Raw genomic sequence first — 16,763 nt, 5'->3', positions numbered from 1 at the left:
GGAGACATCAGTAGTGGCACCCATGTCATCAGGAAGCCAGATACCTGAAGACCAATTCCTCAGATGAATCCCTGTACAGGTTAACATAGATGGAGCCTTTCTCTGTTGTAGGGTGTAACTGTTGGTTATAGCTCCGCTGCAAGATCTGATAAATAGATCCGGGAAAAGAGGTTGAGGTGGAGAACCAACGTATGGATGTTGAGACTTAGCTGATGTTTGTAAGGAGTAGAGAGGGAGTACAGAATAATGAGGATTTCTGAAAAGGCCTTGATCCAGAAGTTGTACTCAGCTGCACACAGGTCCCTGAAACACCATCATGATTCATAAAAATCATGCTAATTAGGAAAATAATGTAAAACTGGCTAGTATCAATCTAGCTATCCATTATATGCCAGGTCCTGTCTGGGTGAGTCCACAAACATGATCTCACTTAATCCTCAGGAGTCTCCCGTAAGGTGTACATCGTTATTATCATGTCCCTGGGAAACTGGGCCCAGGATGTAAATTGGCTGGACTTGAGTCACATGACTACTGCTCGCTGCCTGCACTTCTGGTCTTGCTGCCTGCAGTCTGCCCTCGAACTATTTCTCAGGCTCCCCATCATTTACTGCCTGGCATTGTTAAGACATTGTCTTCTGATAACCTTTCACTGTTTTCTCTGCTTTTGTATTTCAACTGACAATGAAGCCAAAGACATTACATATGTTATCTCGTTTAAGCTGCCCCCAAACACTGTGGTATAGGCATCATTCCTATTTTATTCATGTAGATGATGAGTTTCAGAGACTTTTAGTAATTTTCCCAAAGTCCACACGGCTTTTAAAGGGACCATTTAGCTCAGGGAAAGGAGCTTGTGCTTTGAAGTTGGAAAGTTGGCTTCAGACCTCATCTTGGTATCTTACCACCTGTATTAATTATCTATTGCTGCATAACAAATTACTCGCTAACTTAGCAGCTTCAAATAACACACACTTATTAGCTCACAGTTTCTGTGGCTCAGGAATCCTGGCAGGGCTAAGCTGGATCTCCTGGCTCGGAATGTCCTATAAGACTGCAATCGAGGTGTTGGCCAGGGCCAGTCATCACAGGGTTCAACTGAGGTGAGATCCATGACCAAGTTCAATCAGAAGATGTTGGCAGGACTTAGTTCCTTATGGGATGTTGGCAAGTGGCTGCCCTCTATTCCTCACCACACGGGTTTCTCCAGAGGGTGGCTGACAACAAAGGCAGCTGGCTCCCGCAAAATGAGCAAGCAAAAGAGAGAGTATAAGCAAGATGGCAGTCAGTCTTTTCTAGTCTAATCTTGGCAGCCCGTCTCACTTGCTGTGTTCTATCCACTAGTAGCAAGTGACTAGATCTAGCCCACGCCAAAGAGGAGGCGATCACACAAGGATGTGAAGCTGCCCGCCACACTACCTGTCTGAGATGCCTACATTTATGAGCCTCTTGTTGTCTTCATTTCCCCATGTTTAAAGGAAGAAGAATAGCTACGTTGCTCTGTTGATGTGGGAATTCAAAAAAATAGATATAAGGCCCCTGGCCCATGATAGTTGCTCCGTAAATTATAACTACATTTTTTATTGCTTTGTTGATATTGTAAGTAGGAGAGCCAGAATTCAAACCCAGGTATGCGTAATTCCTACCCATACTGCCTCACATCACTTCCTACACAGCATTGCTTTTGGTCTGAGGTAATCTGAGATAACCCCTCATTTTCTGAGATAATTTGATTAAAATAGTCCAAGAAGAGCCATTTATCCTAGTGTCATATGCAAAGGGAGAGGCAAGGTGGATTTTTTTTTTTCCGGTCCTTAACAACTATAAAATATGAGGAAGCCTTTGTAGGAGAGGTTTTCTTTGTTCAAGTCTTTAGCTAGTCTCATAAGACATTTTAATGTTAATAGGGCTCCCAAAGGGATAATATAATTGATACAATACTCTTCCAAAGCTGTTCTAAACATCACAGTTACCCGAGTGTAGTAATATATCTTCCCAATGTCAGAAAATGCAGAGTGGTTACTGAACTCCAATTTGCTGGACTCTGGGACAGTTTCTTTGAAGATGGATCTTAATGGGGAGGCTGACTTTGGAGCCATGGGAGCAAGGCTGATGAATGTGCTGGAAGTGCTGCAGTGGCCTCTCAGATGCCTGAATGTCACTGGGGGAAATAAAAATGCTAAGGAGAATTAATGTGATAAGCAAGTGCTGTCAGTGAGCCATCTAGAATCATGGACTTTGGATTTTAGCAAAACCGCATAACACGGTGGAAAGACCATGGGCTTTGGAGTCAGCTAGACAAAGCTGGGTTTGAGTCCAAGTTCGGCCGCTTTCTAGCTGGGTGGGACCTTGTGCAAATAATTTAACTTCTTGTGACTCCCAGCTACTTATCCTGCAAAGTTGGGTAATAACTATATCATAAGGTTGCATGGGTGTCAAAGGTGCTTAGTAAGTTTTAGGCCTGACCTCCCTTTAAATGCTTGCTTTTAATCCAGTCATGGGAAATATTTAATAGCAGGTTCTCCAAAGGGTAGGAGGGGAAGCCCTGATTTGTTGAATTTGCCTATTTCTGTGGTGTAAAAACTTCTGCACTCTGGTTTCTAGCTACCAACCTGAACATGGAGTTGGGAAGGCAACATGCGTCATTCACTCTTGACAGTTTCTCTTCCCTTCTGTCTCTGTGCAGCTTTCTTTCTTTTATGCTGATTTATGCCTTCTGCCAGGGTTGAGACCATTTTTGCAAAATTAGCTTTCTCCTTCTCCTCCAACTCCCCTGCCCACCCCATCCCTCCAATTAAAAATTACTAGGCGTGCAAATAAGCTTCCCTTCTCTGTTCACCTGGTCCCCTGCATCATCGGCCGGAGGTAAGTGGATATCCATATTTATTTCCAGTCGACTGATAAAGTGTAGTCGGAGGGGAGAAGGAGGAGAGCTGAAGCTATAAGCCTGTTTGCCTGTTCTCTATGTTTGCTTAAATCATTGTTCCAAGGGTCACCTTCCCGCATCTGGTTTCGCATCCGATCTTATTTCTGGTCCAGGTACAAAGTGTGCCGTAGCCCAGTACCAGAGCCTGGTGAGTAGAGGAAAACTCAGTTCCTTTGCTAACTTTCTGGCAAAGTTTCTGTGTCAGAACCATGATAATTACCGTAAAAGTGTCTGAATGCAGAGCTTCCTGTTTATCCTGTGTCTTCTTCTTGCCTTTTTCCACTTGGAAATTTCAGGGGGCTGTCATGGATCTCTTCCGCTTCTTTACTTTCTCAGACATGGGACTGACAACTGCCTCCTCGACTTCCTCTTAACTTTTTGTTTCCGTTTAGCAGAGATCCCTATAATAGAGGGATTGTTCCCCAGGATGCACAAAGACAGCCTTTTCCTAGTTTTTAAAAAATGACCTTGTGATAATTTCAGTAAGGATGTAGGAAAAGAGAAGTTCTATCCTTTTGTCAACTGACCATCTTCTATGGTTATCTTTGGCTAATATTTGCATTTTGAAGAGGGTGCTAAGTGCTATAAGGAAATAAAGGCAAAGTAGTGTGCATTTCCACCTACCAGTGAAAAACATTTCGGGAAGGTCAGGAAGACCTTTCGGGAAGGTCAGGAAGGCTTTTCAGATTCTCTCTATCCCTAAGTTTAGTACCAACAATAAGTAGAGGAACCCATTTAAATATCAGCACTGTCATAGCTAAATTGTTTTATTCTAGTGGGCACTGAAAAAAAAAGGAGTCAGCATAATTATTATAATTACTTTAAGAAGCTTTTATAGTTGTCCCACACTATTCCAGTGGAAAACAAGCCCTGTCCTCTTCTTGTATTACAAGCTCTGCAACAAAGGGGAGAGGAAGGCCTCCCATGTATGGTTGGAATTGGTATGCAATATAACTCATCCTCCAAGCACCCTTTTGGACCTATAGAACATCTCCCTATAATAAAGAGGATTTAAGGAGTTTATAGAGCCCCAAATTCCACATGCACAATATGTTTTGGATGAAAGAGTATTAAATTGAAATTTTTTTTTTTTTTTTTTTTTTTTTTTTACATAAATCACTATGACTGTCCCAGTGTGCTTGGAGAAAAACCAACTCTGCTCCTGGGCACCGCTGACTGGACAGATCAGCTGGAGGAAGCCAGCTACTTCAGAGATGTCCAGGCGGAAACTTTTACCAATAGAGATATTCCAAGCTGAATGACAGCAAATTGAGCCAATTCAATTTTCTTTGGGGAGAAGAAAGTTAGAAGCGTAAGTTATTTAGGGAAAGGGTTGTCACTTCAGCTTGGGCTACCGCCCCCAAGAACATTGAGAAAACTTTTCAGTTTCTAAAAACCCCACTGTCTACCCCAAATTCAGAAGTATAAGACCCAGGGTTCTCGTGACTATGTCTCACAACACAGTTTATGTATCTTTTCTTTGCACCATCATTGAAGGGAACATGACTATCAAGTGCAATGTTGTAGTGGCTAAAGAGAGTTTCACATGCCTTTTAAAAAGCAGAGGGTTGGTCCTGAAAAGAGTGATCTAGTGCTTTATTCTTTCTGGAAAGGACAGCTGAACAAGGGACTCCCCTCCCTTCCTGCCCCCCTCATCATTCCTCAAAGAACTCTATGCTCTCTTGTAATGGGAGAAAAATTAGGATCTAATGGTACAAAACCGAGGCAAATATACCCTTTGACTTGTTTTATGGGATTATCCCTCATAGTATCTTGAGAGCTGCCCCAAGTTCAGATGAAGACAGTTTAGAAAGTTGGATGGGTTTTTTGTTGACAGTATTAACTTGGCGCTAGATGCCTTATTACACATCCAAGCATTGGAAGATCATTTTATGACTAACATTTGGGTTAAATCTGTAAATATTGTTTATCTTTGACATTATTTCTTAAAAAAAAAAAGGCAATAGCCGCAACATTTTTCCTCCTGTCATTTTGGCCTGCACAAGAGGAAGGAGGTTTGGTGGATCGGGGGTGAGGAAGGCAATGATGACAAGATGCTGAGATGCTATCTCTCCTTATATCTCCCAGTTTCGCTAGGCGGCGGGGGGGGGGGGGTGGGGATGTTGACATGGGACAGAAGGTCTTGCCTCAGGGAGTCCCATGAGTGAAAACTGATGGATGTTCACCACCAAATCCCTTTCTTTAAGGGATGTTATCATGTCACATATCTGAAAATACAGAATGCACCCTGGATAATATTTTCACATATGCTGATAAATGCAGCTGCCAAGAAAAGCATGCTTAAACACACACACACATATACACACACACACACCAAAAACCCAAGAGATGTTGAGGGTTGTGCATAGAATTTATATTTCCATGGTCTTTCTTGATTCTCTCAGTGATGTTATAAGCTTTGCCTATTCACCTCACTGCTTATTTCCACCCTAACCTTGCCCAGAAATGGAAGAGTAGAAATAATTAAAGCTTGATTCTTCATTTTCTAATAATGCACATTAATGGAGATAACAAATTGGCCTAGGCTTGAATGAAAAGCACACACACAGCCAAAACCCAAGCAAAATAAAAGACAATTTAAAAAATGTGAAACCAAATCATTTATGATACATCCATAATAAAATATCATACTATTTTGAGTTTTATTTTCTAGTCTTCACTTTATATATTTTACATCAATGCAGTCATTTTAAATTTCACTCTCCAAGTTTCAGTGAAGAAACTGAGCCAATTTGGTAAAGTCATGATTATTATTTTTTGTCTCCAGAGTAATCAATGGAAAAGGTATTCTATGTTTTAACTAGGAATTTCTCTATTTTTGTGCAACCAGGTTGTTTTCAATTTAGCCAGTCATAGAGTTGCAAATATCCTCTTTATTTTCTTAGTCTTTATTTTTCTTTTCATTGAATCACTTTTTAGGAAAAAAATTAAGAATTTCAAATATTGATTGTTAACATTTTTTACCACTTTTGCCAAATTATTTTCCAAAGATTTTACCAAGGGTGCCATGGGTATTATTCCTTGTATCCTGAATTCCAAATAACAGAGCAGCTTTACATAGGCATTAGGGCTTTTTTTTTTTAATTAAAAAAATTATTGAATTATAGTTGACACACAATGCTAACAGTAGTTTCAGGAGTACAACATGGTGATTTGATAACTCTGCATTAAGGCATTAGGGCTTCTGTTCAATATTCACAGCAACGTGAACATGTGTGGAATTTCAGGTGGTCAAGTGACGGAAAAAGGAAATAAAGCATCCCTGGTTATTCTGATGCAAAGTCAATGGGTGACTCTTTGAAAAACATTCAATAACCAATTGCTTTTCTCTTTGCATTGTCCCCTATGAGTAAAACATGTAGCCTATCTTTATCAGAGTATAGATTTATATCTTAGTTTTCATGGATTAATCTTGCCTCTGACTTCATTTTATTGTTATATGCTCTTATTATTCCCTTAATCACAATTTCTTCCTTTATTTACTTTTGTATCCCTCTTTCTCTGATTATTGCTATGAGATTATCTTTTGAACTAGATCAGAATAATTTAAAAAGACGATTCTACTAGGAAAATACTCTGATTAGCATATGTTCATTGAGTCATCGAATAAATAAATGAATACGATACTTGGAAGGATCTTGAATGTTAAAAGCATTTTTTTTTTCATATTTGCTTTTTTTTCAAATAAAGCTAGGCAGTATTAATCCTGGTCATCTGCTTTAGGTTCTTGCTAATTTAAATTATTATTGTCATGCTCCTCTTACTTTAAAAAGTGATTTCACTTCCATTATCTTATTTGATACAAGAATCCTGTGAGTTAGAAAAGACTGGCATCATTTTCTCCATTTTATAGAAAAGTGAACAGAAACCCAGAGAGGGAAGATAGGGCTCAGGCCTCACTACAGATTATGCCCATCCCAGGGTCTTTACCTGTATTAAACTGTGGCAGGTATTATTCTCCTTATTTTACCAAAAACAAATAGAATTCTGGGGGAAATAAGTAGCTTGCCTAGAAACAAGGAGATCACCAGGGTCAACTGGATCCCCAGGCACATGCTATACTTTTTACACTACATACCCATTGATCACTCTGACAATCACTTGGTGACTATGATTACTGTTCTTTTACAAATGAGAGACAAGTTACAAACTATAACTTGCCAAAGTTCTTGCACTTCACAAATACAGCAGCCAAAATGTAGATGATGGTCTTTGTCAAATCAATCAGTCATCAGTCTATGCTGTGCTTATTACTTGTGTGGAAATATAGAATATAAGCATCTGAAGTTACCTTCGAGGTCATCTGGCATAACCACAATAGCAAACAAAACAGCTGATATCCTGAGTATGTATTATGTGCCAAGCATCATGCAAAACATGCAGCCACTCCCATACCCACAGCTCTGATAAGGAAGGTATTATTATTAACTATCCTTTCCCTTTTTACAGATCATAAAACTAAGGTCCAGAAATGTTCAATAACTTGCCCATGGCCACAAAGTTAGGGCAGAACAGCTCTCATGCCCTGTATATCAATCACCCCACACAGCTCATAGAACATTCTCTGAGGCCCCATACTTCCAGAGACAAGAGGTCTCCCTATGATGAGGCTTTGCATCCTGTTGGAAAATTCATCTAACGTATTCCCTCCTGAGAGTCCACTCATGGGTCTAGGAGTGTGTCTGGCCTGTAATTAGCACAATACAATGTTTGTTAAATAAATGCATGTATTTATTTTAAAATCTTGCTATGAGGTCTATCTGCTGTTCCCCACCAGGGCCTTTCTGAAACCAGGGTGCTAAGATCATGTTTCTGTTACCTCTCCTTCAGAACGCATGTCCTTATCTCACTTTTCCCAAACATTTTCTACCTATTAAGTTTTTTAATTCTTTTATTAAGTTTTTAAATTCATTTATTCTTCTAGAACCTTGGATAGAACGAGTACTAGAAGGCCAATGTTATCTTCTATTGTATGAAAGAAAACCATCCTAATTCTAAAAAATATATATTCTCAGTTAAGTAAGAAATATGTGTACATCTACCATTTTATGATTTCCCATTCCCAATTTGAACCCCTGGAATAAGGGGCTAAGAGAATATTCACAGTAAAGGAAATCCACTGTTTTCTTGGTAAAATAGGCATAGTGACATTCTGATGTCTTTGTGTTCGTGTTTGTGTGTGTGTGTGTGTGTGTCTGATAAATCCCCAAAATAAGCTTGAATCATCTGTCCATGAGAACTTCTCAGTGTATTTACCCACATTAAAATCAAATGCTTTTTATTAGTAAAGATACTATGATATTTGTTGTATTAAAACATTTTTCCATTTCTATCAAAGTTGAAGATACGAATAACCATTTTGCCAGAAATCTCTACCCTAAGCAGATACCATAAATGTGTACACATATGTACTAGGAAATTCCAACACAGATATTTATATTAGCATTGATCCAAACAGCCAAAAATTGGAAGCAATGTAAATAGTTGTCAACCAGTAGAATGGATCAAAATGTCACAGAGTAGTTACATGATGGGTATTATATAGCAATAAAAAAGAATCTACAGATACATACAACACCATGGATGAATCTGAAAAATAATGTAGGATAAAAGAAATCGTACTCAAAATACACACAATAAGAAGTCTGTTTATATGAAGTTTTAACGCAGATGAAGAGTATATTGTTTCAGGAGGGATAGAAAAATGGTTAAACAGTGAAGATAAACAAAATTATTACCCTGAGGATTAGGAGGGTGGGGACCATGGCAGATGGGAGGAGTTGGGCATCAGGATTAGGAAGGGCATCTTCTCAGGTGCTGGTGACCATCTCCACACATGGGTGGTGGTAAATGGGTTTTCAACAACATTTTGTAAACTCTATGTCTATAGGTTTAAGTTCCTCTGTGTACATACATCATATTTCACAGTTAAAAATACCTTGGAAGAATAGTGGTTAGGAGAGAGAATAAATTGTCACATGCTTAGTGCTCAAAGGCACTACTGAACACACCTCAGGGTACGTCCTTGTAGACAAGAAGATACACTTCTAGCTTCCCATCTGTTTCACTTACGGCTTCCATTAAAGCACAACAGAATGGGTGAGGAGGAGGAGAATGAGGATCTTCTTTGTTTGGTTGCCTTTTAGACTCCCCTCCCCCTGTCTGTGAGTGACCCACATTGAATAAACAATGAATTGATGGAGAAATATGTGTCTAATTAAACTGTTTCTTCTCTGATGCATTTCAGGTCCCTAACATTTACCATGTTAAAGATAATGAAATATTATTAGATTGGCCACGTACTGCTCTTCTCTGGTGAGACCTCCCTTTGTGAGGTAGCGAACAAACTGCCAGGCTGTGGATTTTATTAGAAGCAGTAAGTAGTGGCAGGAATGATAAGTAGTGCCAAAGTGATCCATACTCATGCCTGTCAGCCTTGCTGTTCTCCTCTGCGAGGAAGCCAAGGGCCTCATTTCCACTGTGTTACATAAGCCCAGAAACGGAATTGTGATGCTCTGATGGGCTGCACACAGTTCTCAGCAGCCTTCCTGCCAAATCCTCCAAGACATCTAGCTTCTCCCTTCAACAATTCCCTAGGCGGGCATTTGGTATGCATTCTATATGCTCCTTTAGTGACCCACACATACATCACAAAACATTTTTGCTTTATTTGGCTTGCAACGTTGCCTAAATATTTGTCCTTATTTTTCTAAGATGCATGGAAACTGGATGAGGCACAATATGAAGCAAACCAGGCCTGTCTAATTCATCCAGGCCACTCATTAACGTCCTCCCATTCACTCAGATCTGGGGCTCATTTTGGGTCCTTCCCATGGTGACTAAGAGTGGAGCTCAACACATCAAGAGCTGCTAGGTCATACATCTCCACAAGGCCATTACAGCAAGGCAGAGCCATTCCACTATTTGGGGTGATTAACAGGCTGGCATGACACGTCTGTCCTCCAGACTAACAGAAGTGCTCTTTTGAATGAGACAATGACTTCAATAGAGCAGAGCAGATATATCTGTGCCTGGTTAGATTTATTCAGGACCACACTAGCTGAGCATCCACTGCATACCAGGCCCTGGGCAATGCTCTGGAGCTCAGAGGGAAATTAAATTTCACAGCTGTCATGGAACCAAATGCATCTCAATCAAGTGAGAGAAATGCAATGTCAGCATGCTTATGGGGGCACTGAAGAGGAAATTGCTAATAATTAATACTGAGAAGGGCAAGGGCAGAGAAAGCTTTTCCAGAGTCTGATATTTACATGAAGGATGGAAGATTCGTTATCGCCCTGACAAAGCAATTTGGAAAAAGTAAAACTAAATCATCTCTGGGAATAAGTGAGGGACCTCATTATGAAATGCCCCAAAGAACACCCCTAGTTAAGAAATTAAGAGCTGTAGATAGTTAGGAGCTCAAGTCCATTAGCCATTCGAGGTGATGGAAACAAAACAAAACCAAACAATAATGAAAAACCTCCAAGATTCTTCAAAATGGAAAAACTGCATAGTTAATATTACTCTATGACTTACTCAGCTTTGTATCCTCAGTAACCCAGTATGTCTCAGTAAATGCATATTGAGGGAATAAATGAAGGAATGATTTATTATACAACCTGAAAGTACATGTATACATATATGTAGAATGTGTGGGGAGGCAGGTGGCATGTGTAGAGCTGTGTAAAAAACAGACCTACCTTCAGAGAGGGCTGGCTCTAATTGGTGCAGCTGTTGGAGGCAGAGCGCTAATACCAGTTTGGTGTCAGCACTGGAAACCAAGTATAACCTGGAGGACATACTCAAAGCACCCTAGCCACCTGCAGAAGAGTTTCTTTTACCACTGCTTCAAAAGGAGATTGGGTGAGAGAAAAGAGACACATAGATGGTTTCTGTTTCTTTTCTTCTGTGAGGTCTGCTGCATTAAGAACAGTGTCCTGGCTCATAGGAAACAACAAATGTTGGCGAGGATGGAGAAAGAGGAACCCTTATATCCTGTTGGTGGGAATGCAAGCTGGTGCAGCCACTGTGCAAACAGTATGGAGGTTCCTCAAAAGATTAAAAATAGGACTATCTGGGACATCTGGGTGGCTCAGTCAGTTAAGTGGCCAGCCAGCTCTTGACTTCGGCTTAGGTTATGATCTCAGGGTCCTGAGATCCAGTCAGGCATCGGGTTCTGTGCTCAGCTGGGAATCTGCTTGAGGATTCTTTCTCTCCCTTTCTCTCTGCCCCCTTCCCCTGCTCATGTGCTCTCTCTCTCTCTCTCTCAAATAAATAAATCTTTAAAAAAATAGAACTATCCCACGATCCATAATTGTACTACTGAGTATTTACCCAAAGAATACAAAAACACTGATTTGAAAGGATATATGCACCCCTATGTTTATTGCAGCTTTATCTACAATAGCCAAACTATGGAAGCAACCCAAGCATCCATGGATAGGTGAATGGATAAAGAAGTGATATAAAAAAAACAGGATTATATCTATCTATCTATCTATCTATCTATCTATCTATCTATATATATATAAACAGGATTTCATGTGTGTGTATATATATATATACTTCATATATATCATATATATGAGTGATATAGTGATATAAAAAACAGGATTTTATATATATAAAACAGGATTTCATGTATACATATATTTCATATATATCATATATATGATATGATATATATCATATATATCATATATATCATACACACACACACACACACACACACAATGGGATATTACTCAGCCATAAAAATGAAGTCTTACCATTTGGAACAACAGGAAGGTATCTGGAGAGTATAATGGTAAGCGAAATAAGTCAGTCAGGGAAAGACAAATGCCATGTGACCTCACTCATATATGGAATTTAAGAAACAAAACAAATGAGCAAAGGAAAAAAGAGAGAGAGAGAGAGAGACAAACCAAGAACAGACTCTTAGCTATAGAGAACAAACTGATGGTCACCTGAGGGGAGGCGGGTGGAGGGATGGGTGAAATAGATGAAGGAGATGAAGAGAACACTTTTCACAATGAGCAGAGTCATGTAGAGAATTGCTGAATCACTATATCGTGCACCTGAAACTAACAAGATGGTTTGTTAGTTGGAATTAAAATTTAAAAAGATAATTTTTTTAATTAAATAGAAAGTGTGCCACCTAACAGAGAAACATTCAAAGAGCAAACTAAAGCCAGAAGTTCCATTTCTGAGCCATCCTTTCATTGCCCACTCCTCCATCTTTCTCTGGCCATCCTGTTCAGCCATCACTGCTTCTCCAGAAGAAGCTGGCTAAATGCAGTCTACACAGTAGCTCCAGGAGCTCTCCCCATCATGCTGTATCTGAGTACGATGTGCTTGCTCCTTCTCTGGAGTGGCATTTGGTCATAAATCTCCGGTCGGTCAGGTGAGCTAAGTCCCAGGATGGATCCGAGCATGAAAAACGATAGGAACAAAGAGGAGGCACCACCTAGCCTGTGGTAGAAAGTAAAGGTGAAGGGGAGCATATAGCTCTTCTAGATCAGAAATCGTCTCGAGTGAACCTTTAGCAATGAGGAGGTATCAGCCAGGCTAAGAAATGGAGAGTGGAATCGAATGGAGGTGGAGGGAACAGGATATTCCTAACACGTAGGAAATGCCAAGCTAGCTTGATTGGCATCTACAAGGGTTTTGGTTTCAGAGGATTGAAAGACACGTGGAGAGAGAGAGGGGTCCAGAAGTAAAGCGACAGAGCTCAGCTTGACCAAAACTTGAGCTGCCTTGTATGGATGCTAATGAATTCATACTATTCTGGAGGCCGTGAGTAGAGGACAGAGCACTCACTGCCTTGCAGAGAAGGAACTGGAAGGGAAGCAGAAGTCTTTGGGACACTCTCATTATAATCAAAGGGTGAGGAGGGAAAGGGTCTAGAACCTCTTCACTCCCATGATAGCACTTGTCTCAGATTGCCCTGTTTTCTATTTAATTCTACAAATCAATGATCTTTCAGGCAGAGGTCATGCCTTTTTTTTTCCTTCTTCTTCTTCTGTCAGCTCAAAGTTAATTTATTTGTATCACAATCTATGTGAATACTTAGGAATGTAATGAGTGGACTCGACTCCTCTAGGTCTTCTTCCAGTGGCAGGTGGTTGGTAATCTAGGAAGGAAGGCCTTTCTTCTTCCTGCTTTATGTTTGCCTTTGGCCTATTGGAAATGCTAAGACCTTCATCAGAAGGCAAGGAAGTAATAATGTTTAAATCAAATTATTAATTCTTATGCTCTGAAAATTAAGACTAAAAATGATGGAAATGATCTTTTAATGCATTATTAAAATGCAACCACCACGTAGTCGCTGTATACTTATAGGAAATGTCTTAGAAAAAAAGAGACCTTTGTGGACCTACCCTTGGGGAAACATTTTTCACACTCAGAGGTCCTTTTTTAGCTCAGAAAATCTTCATTTTCTTTTTTATTTGCCAGAAATGTTCTATTTTTATGTATCATTATCAAAAGTGTCAGGAATATACACTGGTTATCAATAATTATGCAGACTACCCATGGGGCACCTGGGTGGCTCAGTGGTTAAGCATCTGCCTTTGGCTCAGGTCATGATCCCAGGGTCCGTGATTGAGTCCTGCATCGGGCTCCTCACAGGGAGCCTTCTTCTTCCTCTGCTTGTATCTCTGCCTCTCTCTGTCTCTTATGAATAAATAAATAAAATATTTTAAAATAATAATAATAATAATAATAATAATAATACAGAATTTCCTATGACAGCTGGGGGAGAAAAGAAAATGGCTTACAAATGGTCATGTCTTAGTTTTTTTTATTCGACAAATGTCATTGAACAGGTACACTGGATTAGAAACCATCCTAAGCCCTGGGATACTGCTGTGAACAAGTCAAACTGGATCCATATTCACATGGAGATATTTATTCAGAGGGGCTGGGGAGAGGAGGCAAACAATCAAAAATAGACAAAGAAGCAAGCTAAGTTCAGTGAGAGGGAGGTGTCGTGAAGAAAATAAAACAGAGTTACATAGTAGAAGGAAGGAAAGAAGGAAAGCTCTCTCAGAGGAAGTGGTTCTGGCTGAGGGCTGAATGATGAAGTGTCAGCTATGCAAAGGTCTGGGGAGAGCGCATTCTAGGGACAAGGAACAGTGATTGCAAAATTGCTCAGATGAGAACTGAACCCACTTGGGTGATCAAGGTGGAGAAAAGAGAACTGCCCAGCTCAGTTGAGGCATAGAGATTTTGGGGACAGTGGTATATCAGAAGGGGACAGTGACTGGGTCATATGGGGCTTTGTTGTCCACATAAGGAGTCTGGAGTTTATTCTAAGTAATTTGGGGAGTCCTTGGAAGGCATTAGACAAGTATGATAGTATGGCTTAAATTTTACAAAGGTTGCTCGGCCGCTGTGCAGAAAATGGATTGAAAGATGATGAGTTGAGGGACGCCTGGGTGGCTCAGTGGTTGAGTGTCTGCCTTTGGCTCAGAGTGTGATCCCAGAGTCCTGGGATTGAGCCCCAACATCAGGCTCCCCACAGGGAGCCTGCTTCTCCCTCTGCCTATGTCTCTGGCTCTCTCTCTGTGTCTCTCATGAATAAATGAATAATATTTTAAAAGAAGAAAGAAAGACAGGTTAAATTATGGCACCAGCAGATTTGCTACTTTTTTTTTAATAGTAAGATGTATACATTTCAGTATAATAAATGTTTTCCAATTGTTTTGGAAGAAAAAAAAAAAGAAGAAGAAAGAAAGAAAGATGATGAGCTGAAATAGGAGATGTTGAAGTCCACTGGGCATTGGCCAGAGCTGGAGCGGTGGGATGGAGAGAAAGTAAGAGATTGTGTTCTGTTTTGGACTTGCCAATGAAGTGTGTGTGTGTGTGTGTGTGAGAGAGAGAGAGAGAGAGAGAGAGAAAGAGAGAGAGAGAGAAAATGTCCAGTGGGAGAAATCAAGGGGATTGTGGTCACCTCAAGACTTGGCACGTAAGCAGCCCTAAATAAATGTTTGATGCATTGAAAACATGTTTCTCTTTATTTGAAAATTATCATCCCTCTGAATAATGATTTAATAACTGCACAGCCTATGCATCATGTGAGCTTAATGAAAGTGCTCTGAGAGGTTTTTCAACAAAATTGCATTTAGAAGTAAATATTTACTTGAGCACAACTCATTTGTGAAATTAAGTCATTTTTATGAGGCATACTCAATTATTTTTGTAACTAGTGAGCAGCATAGTATCTATGGAATTATACAATGTGAAGCCTTTCTAACTAATTATCTTACTTGAGAAACATAAACACAGATTTTTTTTCATCAGAGCTCTAAGTTACAGACAAAACAAGTTTCTTAGTACCTCAAAAACATCTAGCAAGTATATGCGCAGTGCCTCACTGTGTACAATTAGAAATGTTGGAAAAACAGGAAGCCATGAGTTCTTCTGTGTCTATTCCCAGCTACAAAGCAAATTCAAGACCCTGAAGAATTCCATCCTGCACATCTATCATGTCTTCATGTAGCACTTTCCAGACCTGCTAGGGACTTTGACAGGATTGAGAATGGGTCTCTGCCTTAGGGGAGTTCCTAGGTTAGTGGAGAGAGAGAGGGAAAGAAAGAGAGACCAACCAAACACCAGTAGCTGGTTGTGATGAGTGCAAAAGGTAGCCTCAAACTCAGGATGCTGCTATGGGAGCCCATAAGGGCGGCCAACCCATGGCAGAGTGGGGAAGGGGTAGGTAAGCATTCCAAGGTGGGCTTCTTGGGGGTGGGAGACAGGACTAGAATCCTGTAGGATAAGCAGGAGCTATGCAGATGAAGAGAGGGGAAAGGGAGAGAAGTCTGGGCAAAGGTAGGGAGGTGAGAGAGAGCTCAGGGGAGGAATTGTGATGGAAGTGAAGAGAGTCACAGCCACAGGTGAGGTGGGAGCCCCCAAGTCACAGAGCAGTCTCGCCCGCTATGTTGAGGACTTCCTTCTGAGGGACAAGGAACAGTGTGACTGGTATAAGTGTGGAGGGTGGGCTGAAGGGCAGCATATGAGGCAGAGAGAATGGGTGGGAAGCTTCTGGGTCCTGGACAGGCACTCCCAGGTTCTGGGGTTGAAGAGAGAACCAGGGAGCAGAGTAAGCCTCAGGAATATGGAAGGAGGCTGAAGAAGGAAACAAGGCTGGATTAAATTTAGGCTGAACGCAGATTACTTTATATTTTAACAAAAAAAAAAAAAAAAAAAAGCAAGCAAAGAGGTCACCAAAGCAAAGGCTCTCAACCTTAAATAGCCACAAAGGGCAACAACTTCACATCTCCAGGCCAAGACATTATTTTTTTTTTCTAATTTAACTCTTTTATTTCATCAATGAGTTCTAGGACTTATGAATGTCATTTTATATTTATTTGTGTTGTTTGATGCGAGCTTGTGTTTTTAAATATATTTTTAAAAAGTGATATTTGTGTTGCCTCCCAAGCATTTTGCCTTATCAAGGCATTGAACAAGAATCATGAGTGAAATAAGTCAATCAGAGAAGGACAAACATTATATGGTCTCATTCATTTGGGGAATATAAAAATAGTGAAAGGGAATAAAGGGGAAAGGAGAAAAAATGAGTGGGAAATTTCAGAAAGGGAGACAGAACATGAAAGACTCCTAACTCTGGGAAACGAACTAGGGGTGGTGGAAGGGGAGGTGGGCGAGGGGTGGGGGTGACTGGGTGATGGGCACTGAGGTGGGCACTTGATGGGATGAGCACTGTGTGTTATTCTATATGTAGGCAAATTGAACACCAATAAAAAAATAAATTTACAAAATTAAAAATAAATAAATAATTAAAAAAAAGAATCAT

General features: G+C 40.2%; 1 long non-coding RNA gene across 1 annotated transcript in view; it reads right to left on the bottom strand.

Moving 5' to 3' along the window:
* Positions 1–16,763, bottom strand: part of LOC144322614 (uncharacterized) — a 40,735-nt gene that overhangs the window by 8,640 nt on the left and 15,332 nt on the right. The window lies entirely within an intron of this gene.

The sequence above is a fragment of the Canis aureus genome, chromosome 10 (genome assembly GCF_053574225.1).
Source record: "Canis aureus isolate CA01 chromosome 10, VMU_Caureus_v.1.0, whole genome shotgun sequence".
NCBI classification, from domain to species: Eukaryota; Metazoa; Chordata; class Mammalia; order Carnivora; family Canidae; genus Canis; species Canis aureus.
This window is presented reverse-complemented; position numbering and strand designations above follow the sequence as displayed.